At 37.2% G+C, this 15066-nt stretch overlaps 1 protein-coding gene across 1 annotated transcript in view; it reads left to right on the top strand.

The window, feature by feature from the left end:
* Positions 1-15066, top strand: part of IL1RAPL1 (interleukin 1 receptor accessory protein like 1) — a 1645997-nt gene that overhangs the window by 1178496 nt on the left and 452435 nt on the right. The window lies entirely within an intron of this gene.

Raw genomic sequence — 15066 nt, 5'->3', positions numbered from 1 at the left:
ATATAATGGTTGAAGCGGTTCTTGTACGATTCCCACTTCTCCTCATCCGGCTTGAACGCTGGGAAGACTGGATTGGAATTCATGGTGAATGGAACCGGTAGAACAACCTGTGGACAAATCTCTCTGGGGCAGCAGCAAAAGGTTCTAGTGCCTGTGGCAGGCAAGTGATTTCAGCTCTGGAGAGGCTTTTCGCAATCCTCTCTCTCTCTCTGGGCTAGCACACGGTTTGGCTGTCAGCCGTTGGCAGCGTTTGAATTCGTGCCTGTGTGGGCGTCAGTGACTTGACTACAGCAAGCGCTGTACCTTTTAGGTTTGAAATTCAAATGACAGCCGTTTGAATTTCGCGCCTAAACTAAACGAGAGGCTGCGGCTCGCAGCGCTTCACTTTCCTGTAGCTGGGCTAACAAGCGGCTACAGACGCTTCTAACTTTCGATTCTGACCGCTCTCTCTGGCTGCGGATCAGCGTTCGCTTCTTAGTGCTTGCTGACCGCTTTCTCTGTCAGCGGATCAGCGTTCGCTCTTTTTGCTTGCTGACCGCTCTATCTGGCTGCGGATCAGCATTGCTCTTATCTCCGGCCGATCGCTCTCTCTGGCTGCGGATCGGCGGCTAGTGACTCAGCGGTTGCATGGTGCTTCTGGTAGCCATCCCATCCTCGTCGCCAGTGTTAAGTTTGGGAAAAGAGAGGCTGAACCAGAGCATGAGTGCAACAATACTTTATTATAACAATAAAGGACTGACCGTGCTTGCCAAGCCTGGAACTGGCTCGCAGCGATCAGCAACTGGTTGGACCCCGCAGCCTGCTTTTATAGCTGGCTGCTGGGGAGAACCAACCAATGAGTGAAGGGGAAGAACACCCCCGTAAAGTGAATGGACCTGAGTGAGAACTCCTAGAGTTCCCCGGACATAACACCTGCATTGATAGAGCACTCACTATTTCTGAAGGCAAGCTGTTCCACTGGTTAATTGTCCTCATTGTTAGGAAGTTTCTCCTTAATTCTAGGTTGCTTCTCTGTTTGATCAGTTTCCAACCATTATTTCTTGTCCTGCCCTGGAGCTTTGGAGAATTTGACCCCCTCTTCTTTGTGGCAGCCCTCAAATACTGGAATACTGCTATTATGTCACCCCAAATTCTTCTTTTCTTTAGACTATCCAGACCCAAAATCTGCAGCCGTTCTTCATGTGGTTTAGTCTCCAGGCTTTGATGATCTTATTTGCTCTTCTCTGAATTTTTTCCAAAGTCTCAACATCTTTTTTGTAGTATGGTAACCAAAATTGGCTGTAATATTCCAGGTGTGATCTTACTAGAGTTTTGTAAAGTGGTCACTAATACTTCACATGACCTTGATTCTATTCCTCTGTTTATACAACCCAGAATTATATTACCTTTTTTGACTGCTGCTGCACATTGCTTACTCATATTGAAATGATCATCCACTAGGCCCCTCTCACAGTTACTGTTTTTGAACCAGGTCTCATCTAATCTGTACTTGTACTTTTGCCTAATGTAAAACTTTTTTTTTTTGAAAATTTTATTTGGGTTTTCATAAAAAAAACATAATACAAATAAAACATCTTTTTTTAAAAAAAATAGCATGGTCGCGGGTTACACTTCTTCATACAGACACAAAACTCAATGTCATGCTCACTTTTATGTTCTATTCCATATCTTATTACTGTTTTACATTTTCTACATAGTTTTTGTCCTCTCTTAATTTTCTCAATTTTATTTTAATTATCTCATCTCAATTCAAATCATTATATTTATACTTTTGTCTGTCCTGTTTCAATTTCATATTTTCTTTTCTCATTAAACAAATTTTCTCCTGTAGTTACTAATTGGAGTATGACACCTTTATATCTTTTAATTTTATCCATTCAACTCTTATTTAAGCTTCAATATATACCTTGCGGTTATAACATTCAATATAATACATAACTTCCAATCGAATTCTGCTTGGTACATTCTTAAAATACACACTATATTCTTAAAAAGTGATCATAAATATATGTAATTAAAACACACATTCCATTCCAATTCAGTTCTATCATTAATATTCATTAAAATCTTAACATCTTTGACATTTCTTTTCAACTAAATATCATACTTCCTTGGGAACACTTATAAGCTTTCTGTAATTAATTTTTTCCCCCTATTTCTCTTCCCTTATATTTTATAAAACATTAAATAATTAAAATGTTCCCATCCTTTCCTAATTCAATTCTCTCATTCGTTTTATTTCCTTTATTTATTAACAAACATTTCACAAGATTACAATAACTATTTTATCCATCATTTTAATCATACATTGTTTCATATTTTCTAAAATTATTTCTAATATAACAATACTATCTTATGTACCTTTGCAGAATCCCCTTTTCAATTATTTTTTCACCCATTATCTCTAAATAGGCCCTGTTTCTCCGTATCTTGTTTCTGTCCTTTATAACTTCTTTTCCTTTCCTTCTTCCATCTCTTCTTCTCCCTCCCCCTTTTACCCCTTGTCTCTCTACTTCTAATTCTCTCTTCTGCATTCCCCTCTTCTGTTGCTTTCTAATATTATACTTATTTTTCAAACTATTCTTCCTTTTCTTGGTTGTTTTTTTTCAAATCTTAAACTTTTCATTCTCTTTCCCCCCTTTCCTTTTTTCCCCACATAAAATTACTTGTTCATTAAAGATGGCTTCTTCTTTGTCCCAATCTTCTTGTTCTGCAGGCCCTTCTTGTTGTTTCTCATAGTTCCAGATCCCCATTTCTAAGAATTGAAATACGAAGCCAAAAGAACCTCTCCCTTCTTGTGCATCTTCTTTGTACTTTTAAAGTTCCATTTTCAGTTCTTCTAAAAGTAGTGCCATTTTAAACATTTTTAAACAACCACCCAATTGATTTTAGTCATTCAAATGCAATAGCCAAAAATCCAGAGATCACCAAATAATCCAAATACTCCCAAGCTGTTTCTTCATGCTTCTTTTTTCACTTTCTCTTCCTGGGGTTCTACTATTTTGTTGCCAAGTTTCAGTTAAAATGTATCTTTTAGAAGTCTTGTTGAGGTTTTAATATAAATTCCTTTTAATTCCAGGCAGTCTCCTCCCTTTTTTCCAGATCCTGTCCTTTTATTCTTTTTCTCTCCTTTCCTGCTTTTAAAAGCTTTTAAGTATCCAGATATATTTATTATCCCTTTGACATTTTATTTTCAGCTTAAATGCCTATTGGTGTCAAAGTGAATTTTTTTTTCAATTTCTTATTTAAATCTCTTAGCTGTCAGTATAGGGAAAGGGAGAGAAGAAAAAATCCAAATCCTTTCCCTTTTCTCTCTCCTTCACTGCTTCAAAGTCTTCTTTGGGAACAATGTTACTTTTTTTTAGTTTAAATTCCAGGGTACCTTAGTTGTTGCTTTTGCAGTTTAATCTGGTCAACCAAAACTTTCTCTTCTGATCTTCCTCCTGTACATTCTTTTCCGGTCGAGTTCTTCTTTGAGGTGGCCATTTGTGACCACCACTGCAACTGCCTTTGGGAAAGGGAGTAATGGCCAGCTGAGAAGGAGAGATGCGGCTCTCCTCAACCCTGCTGGCAGTCTCTCCCCTCTTCACCACCTCTACAGGGTGGCTTAGCCCTGAAACCAGCTGGCTCAGGGCGCTCCAGCGGCGAGCACAGACTGAAGCTGTGCATGATCGCGGTTTCGGTCTGTCCATGAAGAGGCTGAAACCGGAAGTTGCCTAATCTAAAACTTTTATTTTCTCCACATTACAATTCATTTTGTTGGATAGAGCCCATTGTTCAAGTTTGTCAAAATCTTTTTGGACCCTAAGTTTGTCTTCTGGGGTGTTGGCTATTCCTGCCAGTTTAGTATCATCTGCAAATTTGATGAGTTTCCCTTCTATTCCCTCATTTAAGTCATTTATAAAGATATTGAAGAGTACTGGAACTAAGATGGGGCTTTGTGGTACCCCACTGCTTATTTTTTTCCATGTGGATATAGTACCATTAAGGACTTCAGGTTGAGTATGATTTGTTAGACAAATCCATCTGGTGATGATGTTATTTATTGAATATTGATATATTAAATAAAAAGTGAAATAGAAAGAATAGACCTCTGCAGCAACTACCAGGAAAAGATCTTTCCTCCAATCATCGCAACTGGAAGTGGCCTCAAAGAAAGGAAGATAATAACTGTAAAATGATGCCCTTCATTCTTAGCCCCTACATCCAGCTCAGAAGAATACCATGGTTAATGGTATCAAAAGTGATAGAGATATCAAAGAACATAAGGATAGATGCACCACTTCTGCCTGATTCTACCACATTTCATTCACGGGGTGACCAATCTGAATACATACTAATAATCCACTTTATTTGGGGTTCTCAATCAATTACAAGTTCATCATGTTTCCTGATAGTGAGATTCATTAACCAGTGGAATGGCTTGCCTTCAGAAATTGTGGGTGCTCCATCACTGGTGGTTTTTAAGAAGAGATTGGACAACTATTTTTCTGAAACTGTATAATGTCTCCTGCTTGAACAGGGGTTTGGACTAGAATATCTAAGGTTCCTTCCAACTCTGTTATTCTGTCATTCTGTAACTTTCTCATGAATCTCTCCTAGAAATTGGTAATCGCTATAAAAAAGCCTATTGAGATCAAGGTTGACCTTCTCTGAATATTCGTCTGAGAAAATTCTTTGAGCTAAAAGAACTAAAAATACAAAATATTCCTATTCAAATATTCTCTAAATGGAACTATTCTGAGGTAAATTAAATAAAACAAGTAACTGAAATATCTAGTGGATGCACTACAGATGAAATAGTAGAAGGTTATTCCTAATAGGTATGACAGTACCTATAATAGCAAGTATATGTTATATACAATATTAATTAAAAGGATTCACAGATAATAAATGAGGTTGATGTATAAAAACACAGTACAAGATGTTCTAAAAATGATGTTCCTGTATAGATCAATAATATCTTAAGCTCATGCCTTCATTTTTAGCCTTGTTCTTTGTAAGACATGACAGCTGTTAAAATGTTAGCATTTTTTATTTATAAAGGAAATTGTTCTATAATTGGAATACATTGTAAAATACTTGCCCAACTTGGGAAGGAGTTTACTGTTTGATTCATTGAAAACAGATGGTAGAGAGAGATTGCTATTGAAGATTTTTGTGAATTATCCAAAGTCATAAGATTATGATTGTATAGAAATCATATAAATGCATAATACAACAAATTCCTCAAGTGTGAAAGAGTGAGTGTGTGTGTGTGTGTGTGTGTGTGTGTGTGTGTTGGCATAAGTATAGGTATAGGCAAGGGTGGAATTCAAATTGGTTTACCACCGGTTCAGTGGGTGTGGCTTGGTGAGTGTGCTTTGTGTGCACGCACATGGTTTGCATGTGTGCAGAGACGTTCCTACTGATATTCTACTGCACTCTCCCTGTGTGTTCAACAGCTGATATGTAGCAATCTGCTGTGCTGCACGATACAGCTGAACATCAAAAGCAGGAAATAAAGATCAGCATGGAGCCGGGACAGGTGGGTGGGCCCAGCAGCTGATCGTCCAGATGCTCCCAGATGATCTTCGGAGCTACTGGTTCAGACAAACTGGGCCGAACCAGTAAAATCCCACTCCTGGGTATAGGTATAGGTATAGGTGTGTGTGTGTGTGTGTGTGTGTGTGTAGAATAAGAGGGAAAGGGAAAGCATTGACCATTAGATCATAATACAAAAAATGTTATCTACAATGAAGCAACAAATTGGGAGTAAGTGTTCAAAAGTTTGTCAGCCTTTCCAGGTAAATCAGACAAGAAAATGACCAGATTACCAAATTCTACTATAGTTTTCAATAAACTATATTGACGGAATCTTACAAGTTTGAAAGAACAAATCTCCTGCTGCCATTTTTTAAACTTCTGGATCCACTAGGGTGGGTCTTTCCTAAGTTTCTTTGTCTGACCATAAATGACTGTGGCTTCTTCCCTTTCTTGTCTGATTACTTCCTAGGCAGTACCTCTTCCCCTGTCATCTACACCATTGCAATGTTATTGTGATATTGTGTGCCACTTTAATATACACTAGTGCCTGCTATAAGAAAGCATTTGTTTTATTTTTCTAACGGATAACAGGACAGCTTTCATGGACCAAAGCCTTTCCCTGTTTTATAGAACATAACATTCAGAAAATCTGTGATAAATTGTTTTAAATAATATGAGATCTATTTAATAATTTTTTGATGAGAAATTACAACTATTCAACTTGAATATTTTTAAAGTTGTTAATAAACCTACAATCTATTCACATCTTCACTGTAAACTCAAAGGATACTATTAGACTTAATTAATTTGTGTAAGCTTAAAATGCAGTAGACTTCTCCCATGAGCTGTTCAGAGCATCCAGTAGTGGGAAGATGCTTCAGTCTCTGCACGTCTAGGCTGGGCTTAATTTCTGGAATGCTCCTCCTCCTCCACGGGACTCCTCCCCAGTGTTCCCCAGTTTTGGCTCAGCCTCATGAGGGATAGGCAGTGCTTGTGATTCTTCCTTGGCCAAAACAGGAAAATTTGTTTACTAGCAGGTTTGAAAATTGACCAGTTTGTCTTTAGGATTCTTTAGCCTCCTAATCGCATTATGATCTCTCAATGTTGGCTCTTTAACATCAGACAGTTGGAGATCGCTTGCATTATAGGGAAGCACTGATTCGCACCCTGAAGCGGAGGGAGGCTTCGGCATTGCTCCGTGCCCCCTCCCCACAACCACTCTTTCTACCCCTGCCATTCTGATAGATAGCCACAGAGTTTATTACATCTGAACAGCGGCGTGAGCTTTTCTGCTCACAGCAGAGTTGTATCACTCTCCTTCCCCCCTCTGAACACTGCCTGGGGGTGGAAGATTTAAATGCTTAGTTCCTTCTACCCTTCCCTGCCATTTAGCCTTATAGGAGAAGCTCTCGGAGGCTACTCCTCCACGTGGCAGGAATTTGCTGCTGGGGAGCTCACCAAAAGGTTAATGGCCAGAGGCCTTTTTTTTTTTTTTTTACAAAGACCTCGTGGCCACGCTGACTGTATTTCATTTCATGCTGTGTGAGGTACTTTCTTTCCTGAGCAGAGGTTTCTCTTTAGGAACACTTGGGATCATTACACCCTCGTCTTGTTTTTACTACATTTGAGGCTATTTGTACATTTAAATTGTTGGCTTAACCCTCACAGCCCAATCAACCCAGCCGCACAACAGCAAGCACTTAGGCCTGTGTCTGCCTGTGCAGGGAAGCTGTTGAAGGCCTCTACCTTCATCAACTTGGGCCTTTAGGCATTCTCAATTTGGCTGTTTGGATTTTCAATAATTTTAGCTTTGTGCTATTTATTTGATATCCATATATATATATAGCTATATATTAGTGATTATATAATAATAATAATAATAATAATAATAATAATAATAATAATAATAATAATAATAATAATAATAATAATAATAATCTACTTGGTATAATATTTTAATATCGATAAAATATTATTACTGAGATACTACTCATTATAGATAGGTATTAAAAAAAAAACAGAAAGAAAGAAAAGGGGGGGAATACAACATCATCAGGGCAACCGGTCTGTTCTTAGATCAGGCCCCTGGGCATGCCAACCGCCTTCACAGTATTGCATTGAATAACGAGCATACTGTAATTCCTTCAATCAAAATGGCAGGCGTTAGTAGCTCTCAGACCTGGACCTTGAAGGTCAAAGCCAAATCTCAGCACAAACCTAAGCAGACTAAAGAGAATTCTAAAGCTTCAGAAAAGGATGCCATCAGGATTAGAAAAGCGGATAGATAAGTGCACAGGGCCTCACAGGACTTTCCATCCCCCAGTCCAGGTCTGTCTACCTCTTCCCACCCACCTCTTCCCCTAGATCTCTCCCTCTCATCCAGGCGCAGCTTGGCTCCCCAGAGCCAACAGGCCCAGTTACCTGGAACACTGACCATGCAGAGAAGAGATCAGACTACAGCCCAGCAACAGAGATGGTGCTTTATCTGTGATGAAAGCACACACTTAAAAAAGGATTGTTTGCAAAAGGAAAAACTCTTTGCAAGGAAGAAATTATTTGTAAGACAGAAACAATTTGCATGGAAGAAAATCAGCTGATAGACAGGTTGCTGTAGCAAAAGTTAGCTATTATAATAGCAGAGATCAATGGTTAAAAGACAGTGGGGCTAGTCCAGTGATCGCCAACCAGTGGGCCGGGGACTACTGGTGGTCCGTGAGAAAATTTTGGTGGTCTGTGGAGAAATGTCACCCCAAAGCACCCCCAAAGCAATTAATCTAGGCTGCATGGGAACACAAGGCTTGCATCACTTGCATTGTGAACAACACGAGGTAATGAGGGGAGGGGGGGAGGGCAGATGGGGGGACTTGTCCCACTCACCTTACATTTCTCGCCTGGCCACCAAGGCTGCTTCTTTCTGCTTCTTTCTTCTTCTGCTTTTGGCTACACACAAGGAAAGCAGCAAAAGTCTTTCTTTCTCTCCCCCAAACTCTGCCAGAAATGAGTCTTTGGAACTCTGCAAGGCATCCTGCTCCAAGAGGCTGTGTCGGTGTGACAACTCTCACAAAGACTCATTTCTGGCGGAGTTTGGAGAGAGAAATAAATGACTTCTGTTGCTTCTGCTGCTTTCCTTGCATGAAGCCAAAAGTGTCTCTCCCCCCCCCCCCCGCCCCGAGAATGGAGCTGGAGACGGTATCCTGCGATCTCAAATAAAAAATGATTGATCAGTAGGAAAATGGGATGGGGAATTTTATTTTTATATTTTAAAGCTATCTTTTTGGGTGAACAATGTGGTTCCAGGTTTTTACATTTCAATACAAACATGACCATGATTCCATATTCAGCTTTCATGTCCAATTTCATATCATGTTATTACTTATTACCTTTTTAAAATATTCTCAAATATTGTTATATTCATTACACTCATTTTATCCAATTTCAATTCATATTACAGCTTATTTCATTTTTTGCCTTATTTTACAATATTATCTAAATTCTTGTTTCATTTCTAAACTCATTACACAATTTTACTTATATGTGTCACATTTGCAAATTTATCACATACTATTATTCCATTCCATTCATTGTTCAATATGATTCATCCTAATTCTGATTATCCAAAAATTATCCCCTTTCATTGTCAATTCGAGCTTGCCACCCCTTTATTTTATACATTCCCCCATTTTATTCCCATTAATTCATTGTGAAAGTTTACCATAATATAGTCATTTTTAATTACCACATTCTACATTAATAACAATAATCCTTTAACTATTATGTATCACATATGCATATGTATGTATGTATGTATATACATATGTATGTATATGTATGTGTATATATATGTGTGTATGTATATATGTGTGTGTGTGTGTGTGTGTGTGTGTGTTCTAAGTCAGATTACACATGGTGCCCCCTTTTCTCAATTACATTCTAAATCATATATTTATTTCAAAGGTATTGATCTGTTCAATTAATTTTGGGAACTGATAATAGACTTTCCATTGCAATTCTCATAATTCATTTTAATTTTATTCATTGCTTTGTTAAACATCAATTAATATTCTTATAGTAAATTCTTATTTTCATATCTATTTCAGTTAAATATATATCTGGTTTAGCAATAATCCTTAACAAAATATCAGTTCCAGTCCTTCCTATTTTCAAATCTATATTCTTAAGTATCACAAAACGTTTCCATGTAGAATCCCTTTTCCTATTCCTCTTCTACCCATTGTCTCTCATCCTCCAGACTATATAATTTCTTTTCATTTTGTTTTGTTTCTATGTCCCATCATTTTCTGGTCCTACCTCTTAATTTCCCCTTTTTTCCCTATTGTTTCCCTCCATTTCTTACTCCAATTATTTATTTTATCCCCCTCCTTCTCTTGATCTTTCCTCTGTAGTTCCCTCTTCTGTTGTTTCCTTTTCCTTTGGTTAGCTTTCCAAACAATTCCCCCTTTGTTTATCACATCATACCTTAAAGTTTTAACTTAAATTCTTTTATTGTTCTTGTTTTAATGTTCGTTATTCCACTTGTTCTTTATAGTTGGTTTTTTCTTTAATTAACTCCTCTCCCTCTGGCTCTCTTTGTTCTTCTTTGATTTGCATCACCATTTCTAATTTTTGTAGTATAATACCGTACATTTTCTGTACTTTCTTTCATCATTTCCTTCATTTTTTGTAGTTCCAATCTTATTTCCATACATATTTCACTCATTTTGTGCACTTCTTCTTTTCCTTCTTTAATTTTTATATCAAATCCAATTGTCCAGTAATTTATTTCAACCAGTATCTTTTATATTTAATTTCAACAGTCAATGTCTCTGAGTGTTTGTTTCCAAGTTTTCTTCTATTAATTTCTTTTCCAACTTCTTTTCAAAGTCACCAAACAATCCTGGGGCAATATCTTCATGTATCTCCTTTCTGTAATGCTCTAATATTTCACTTTTCAGGGTTTTTATTTTATTATACTAGAATTCCTCTTATTTCAGTTCACATTCCAATTTTAAATAGACCAAGCACTTTTCAAAAAGTAACTGAAATATTTTCTTTACCATTAGGTGGTGCTCTCAATTCTGTTTCCACGTTCCACCCTTTATTTTTTGCTTTTCCCCTTTTTTAAGCTTTTATTAATTTTGCTAATTCCAATTATTAGCTATTATTCCTTTTTAACACAGTCAATTCCAGCATTTGATCAATGCCTATTTAGTGCCAAAATCCAAATAATTATCCAGTTCAATTTCCAAATCTTTTATAGTCAAACTTTCTCCTCTAAATTTTCCACATCCAGATTAATTCTTCTCAAAGTCCAAAGTCCAATTTTATAAATTCCCAATTTTCTTCTTTCTCTCTCTGGTCACCGCTTCTACAGTCTTTATTAAAAATTCTTTCTTTTAATTCCAGGGTACCTTAATCTCCAAATATTTCACCTGGTCCACACCCCATTCACAGATTCACCACTCCAGGACAGTCTTAGTTTCCTGGACTGCCTCCAATCTACATGGTGGCCATTTTAGGCCACCACTGCAGCTCACTTTTGGAGGGGGGTTTCCTTGCCAGGGAGAGGAAATATGGCTCCCCTTGACCCGCCAGGCAGCCTTCCTTTCTTCACCACCCCTACAAGGTGGTTCTGGTCCCAATTGGGACCCTCCAACAAGAGAGCACAAAGTGAAACCATGCACAATTGCAGATTCCACTCCAACACAACAGGAGCACAGCTGGAAGTTCCCCTTTTAAATATCTGCTTAATGAAAGTTTCATCGTTTAATGAATTATGTCCAGAACATATATGTACACTGATACAAACTCAAAAATTCATTGTTTTTGATAATAAAATATATCCATATGTTATACAGTATAAATTTTGGTGAAATATTTTTTTAAATTTTAATAATTTGGCAACTTCCATTTTAACAGATAACAGATAAACAGAGTTGGAAGGTGTTAGAATATGTGCAAAGTAACCCCTGTATAAAAAGGATATGCACACGGAAAATGGTTTATGAGAACAGTTATGAAGAAATATACAGCCACACAGAGTTGAACAAATTGTCTTAATATTTACTTGAAGAAATAGCACAGTTCGATAAACAGTCAATGTCATACACATTTTTAACAGTCCAGAAATATTCAGTTATAAAATCTTCTTACATCTAGTTATAAAGTCTTCTTACTGGTTCCATGTCTTTTACAGCAGACAAATATCAAACCATAATACAACAAATAACCTTTGATATCAACAGAATATCAAAATAAACAAGTTTGGTCCATAGTCAGTCAGTATCAGTATCAAGAGAGATCATCAGTGAAAAAGAGAAAGAGAATTAAACCATGATCTATAGCTCCCTCTTATGGCAACTTGTAGCATTATTAACCAACCAGAACACAGCATAATACATAACAGTATTTTTCCTTAAAGGTACAAACATATATCTTTGTAGTTTATATATTGTAAACCCAACTACGTTATTTACATATACATAACACAAGGGACCTTGTAGGTCATCTAGTCCAATCCCCCACCCTACACCATTTCTGACAAATGGCAGTCCAATCTCTTCTTGAAAGTCTCAAGTGATGGTGCTTCCACAACTTCCAAAGGCAAGCTGTTCCATTGGTTGATTGTTCTCACTGCCAGAAAGTTTCTCCTTATTTCCAGGTTAAATCTCTCCTTGTTCATTTCCATCCATTATTCCTTGTCTGGCCTCCAGGCACTTTAGAAAATAGCTTGACTCCTTCCTCCCTGTGGCAGCCCCTCAAATATTGGAAGACTGCTATCATGTCTCCCCTGGTCCTTCTCTTTACTAGACTAGCCAAGCCCAGTTCCTGCAACCGTTCATTGTATGTTTTAGCCTCCAGTCCCTTAATCATCCTGGTTGCTCTTCTCTGTACTTTTTCTAGAGTCTCAACATCTTTTTTATAATGTGGTGAACAAAACTGGATGCAGTACTCTAGGTGTGGTCTTACTAAGGCTTTATAGAGTGGTATTAGTACTTCCCTTGATCTTGATTGTATCCCTCTGTTAATACAACTTAGGATTGCATTAGCTTTTTTGGCTGCTGCTGCTGCACACTGCTGGCTCATATTTAGCTGGTTGTCCACTAAGACTCTAAGATCCCTCTCACAGTTATTACTATTGAGCCTGGTTTCACCCAGTCTATATGTGTACTTTTGGCTTTTCTTGCCTAAGTGTAGGACTTTACTTTTCTCTACATTGAATTTCATTTTATTAGATATGGCCCAGTGTTCTGTCAAGATTCATCTGTATCTTGAGCCTATCTTCTTGGGTGTTAGCTATTCCTGCCAGCTTAGTATCATCTGCAAATTTGGTAAGTTCCCCTTCTATTCCCTCATCTAAGTTGTTAATGAAGATATTGAAGAGTACTGGGCCTAAGACGGAACCTTGTGGCACCCCACTACTTACTTCCCTCCATGTAGACTTAGACCCATTAGGGACTACTCTTTGAGTATGGTTTGCCAGCCAGTTGCGAGTCCATCTAGTGGTGGTGCTATCTATTCCACTTTTTTTCTAACTTACTAAGAAGTAGGTTGTGGTCTACTTTGTTGAATGCCTTGCTGAAATCTAAATATATTATGTCCACAGTATTTTGCTGGTCTACTAATTTAGTCACTGTGTTGAAGAATGAAATAAGATTGGTTTGGCAGGATCTGTTCTTAACAAACCCATGCTGACTGCTAGTTATTACTTTACTTGTTTCTAGATGTTGGTAGATCTGTTTTTTTAAATTATATTTTCCAGGATCTTTCCAGGTATTGATGTTAGGCTGATTGGTCTATAGTTTCCTGGGTCTGTTTTTTTTTCCTTTTTTGAAGATGGGAACCACATCAACTCTTTTCCAGTCCTCTGGTAGTTCCATGGTGCTCCAGGATTTTGGAAAGATATGGTGCAGTGGTTCTGAGATGACCTCTGCCAGCTCCTTTCAAACTCTTGGATGTAATCCATCGGGCCCTGGTGATTTGTTTTCATCAAGATCAAACAGGTGTTCTCTTACTATTTTTTTGCTTATTTTAACTTTTATTTCTGGTCTGTCTTTTACAGTTATGTTTTTGGTGAGTTGAACTATAGTTTCTTTTTGCGTGAAGACAGATGCAAAGAATGAGTTAAGCAGTTCTGCTTTCTCTCTGTTGCCTGTTACTTCCTTGCCATCTTCTCTCTTTAGTGGACCAACTATTTCCTTGATTTTTTTTCTTGTTATTTATATGTTGGAAGAAACTTTTTTTTATTATCTTTGACTTTCGTTGCAAGTCTTTGTTCGTTCTGAGACTTTGCTATCCTGACTTTGTCTTTGCAGATTCTGGCTATCTGCTGATATTCTGCCTTAGTTGTATGTCCTTCTTTCCATTTTTTGTACTTGTCCTTTCTTTCTTTCAATTTGCCAGAGAGATCTTTGTGCAGCCATGCTGGTTTCTTCTTCTGGATTTCTTGTTTTTCTTTCTCAGTGGTATTGTGCTGGTCTTGGCTTCTATGATCATACCTTTTAGAGTTTCCCAAGATTTTATGATATTGTCAAATGTTTTAACATTTGTTTTATAACAAATTTCTTAAATTGCCTTAAACTTATTTCAAGGTAATTAAACTGAGAGTTTAGCTAGATAAAAATGTTAAATTTTTTTATTATTATTTCTTAACATAATTATATCTAAGAAATAGACCCAAAATTAACATTTTATTAAAAATGAAGTTAGATAAGGATGGCTTAATTTTTTTATTTCTTTTGATGAGCAATAAGAAAATACGTGCACATGCACACAAACACTACTGTAGATACAGCTTTGAAATAGGGTTTTTAAAATATGTTTAAATATGGTTGTGAAAACTGTGTTTTAGTTGTCTGAACTTGTAAAGTGACAAGAGTATTACAAGGGAAAGTAAGGCATCAGATTTTGCCCTCTAACTAAACAAAAATCTCTTGTAATTGTAATTACTTTAAGCTAGTGGATTATATGATTATATTCATTTCCGCAATAATACACAGCTACTTGAAAGGGCATGTCATGCATCATAGGTATTACGTTATATAGATCTGCACAGTTAAAGTAATTAAATAACATGGGAAAGTGCATTCAAATAAACATGGAGTAAAACATATCCTGAATTATATATAAGTATCTAGGGTTCTTTGAATCTCATTCTCTCTTTCCCTCCATTTAATCAATTATATTTCGCATGTGTCCTGGCTCTGTTTGACTTTTCTAAAACCTATGCTTTGGAAATTCACATTCATGATTTATTAATCAAGGCAAGGGTCAAGAGGCTAGATGTAAAGATTTCTCAGTAGTATGGTCAAAACAATAGTAGAGATTAGGAGACAATAGTAAGCTCAGGTTCAGGGATCTGTAGAAATGCAATTTAGTCAGCAGCAGATGTTACTCTAATACAATGGTTCCCAAACTTTTTCAATCCACCGCCCCCTTGGAGCTACAAACTCATCCTCAGTGCCCCCCACCCAGGGTTAGGATTCAAATTTCTGTGGGCATGGCCTAATTTGAGGGTGTGGCTTGCTGGTTATATGACTGGGT

The sequence above is a fragment of the Pseudonaja textilis genome, chromosome 8 (assembly GCF_049901715.1).
Source record: "Pseudonaja textilis isolate UNSWEBS1 chromosome 8, rPseTex1.2, whole genome shotgun sequence".
NCBI lineage: Eukaryota > Metazoa > Chordata > Lepidosauria > Squamata > Elapidae > Pseudonaja > Pseudonaja textilis.
Note: the sequence above shows the minus strand (reverse complement) of the source record. Positions and strands in the feature narration are given on the sequence as shown.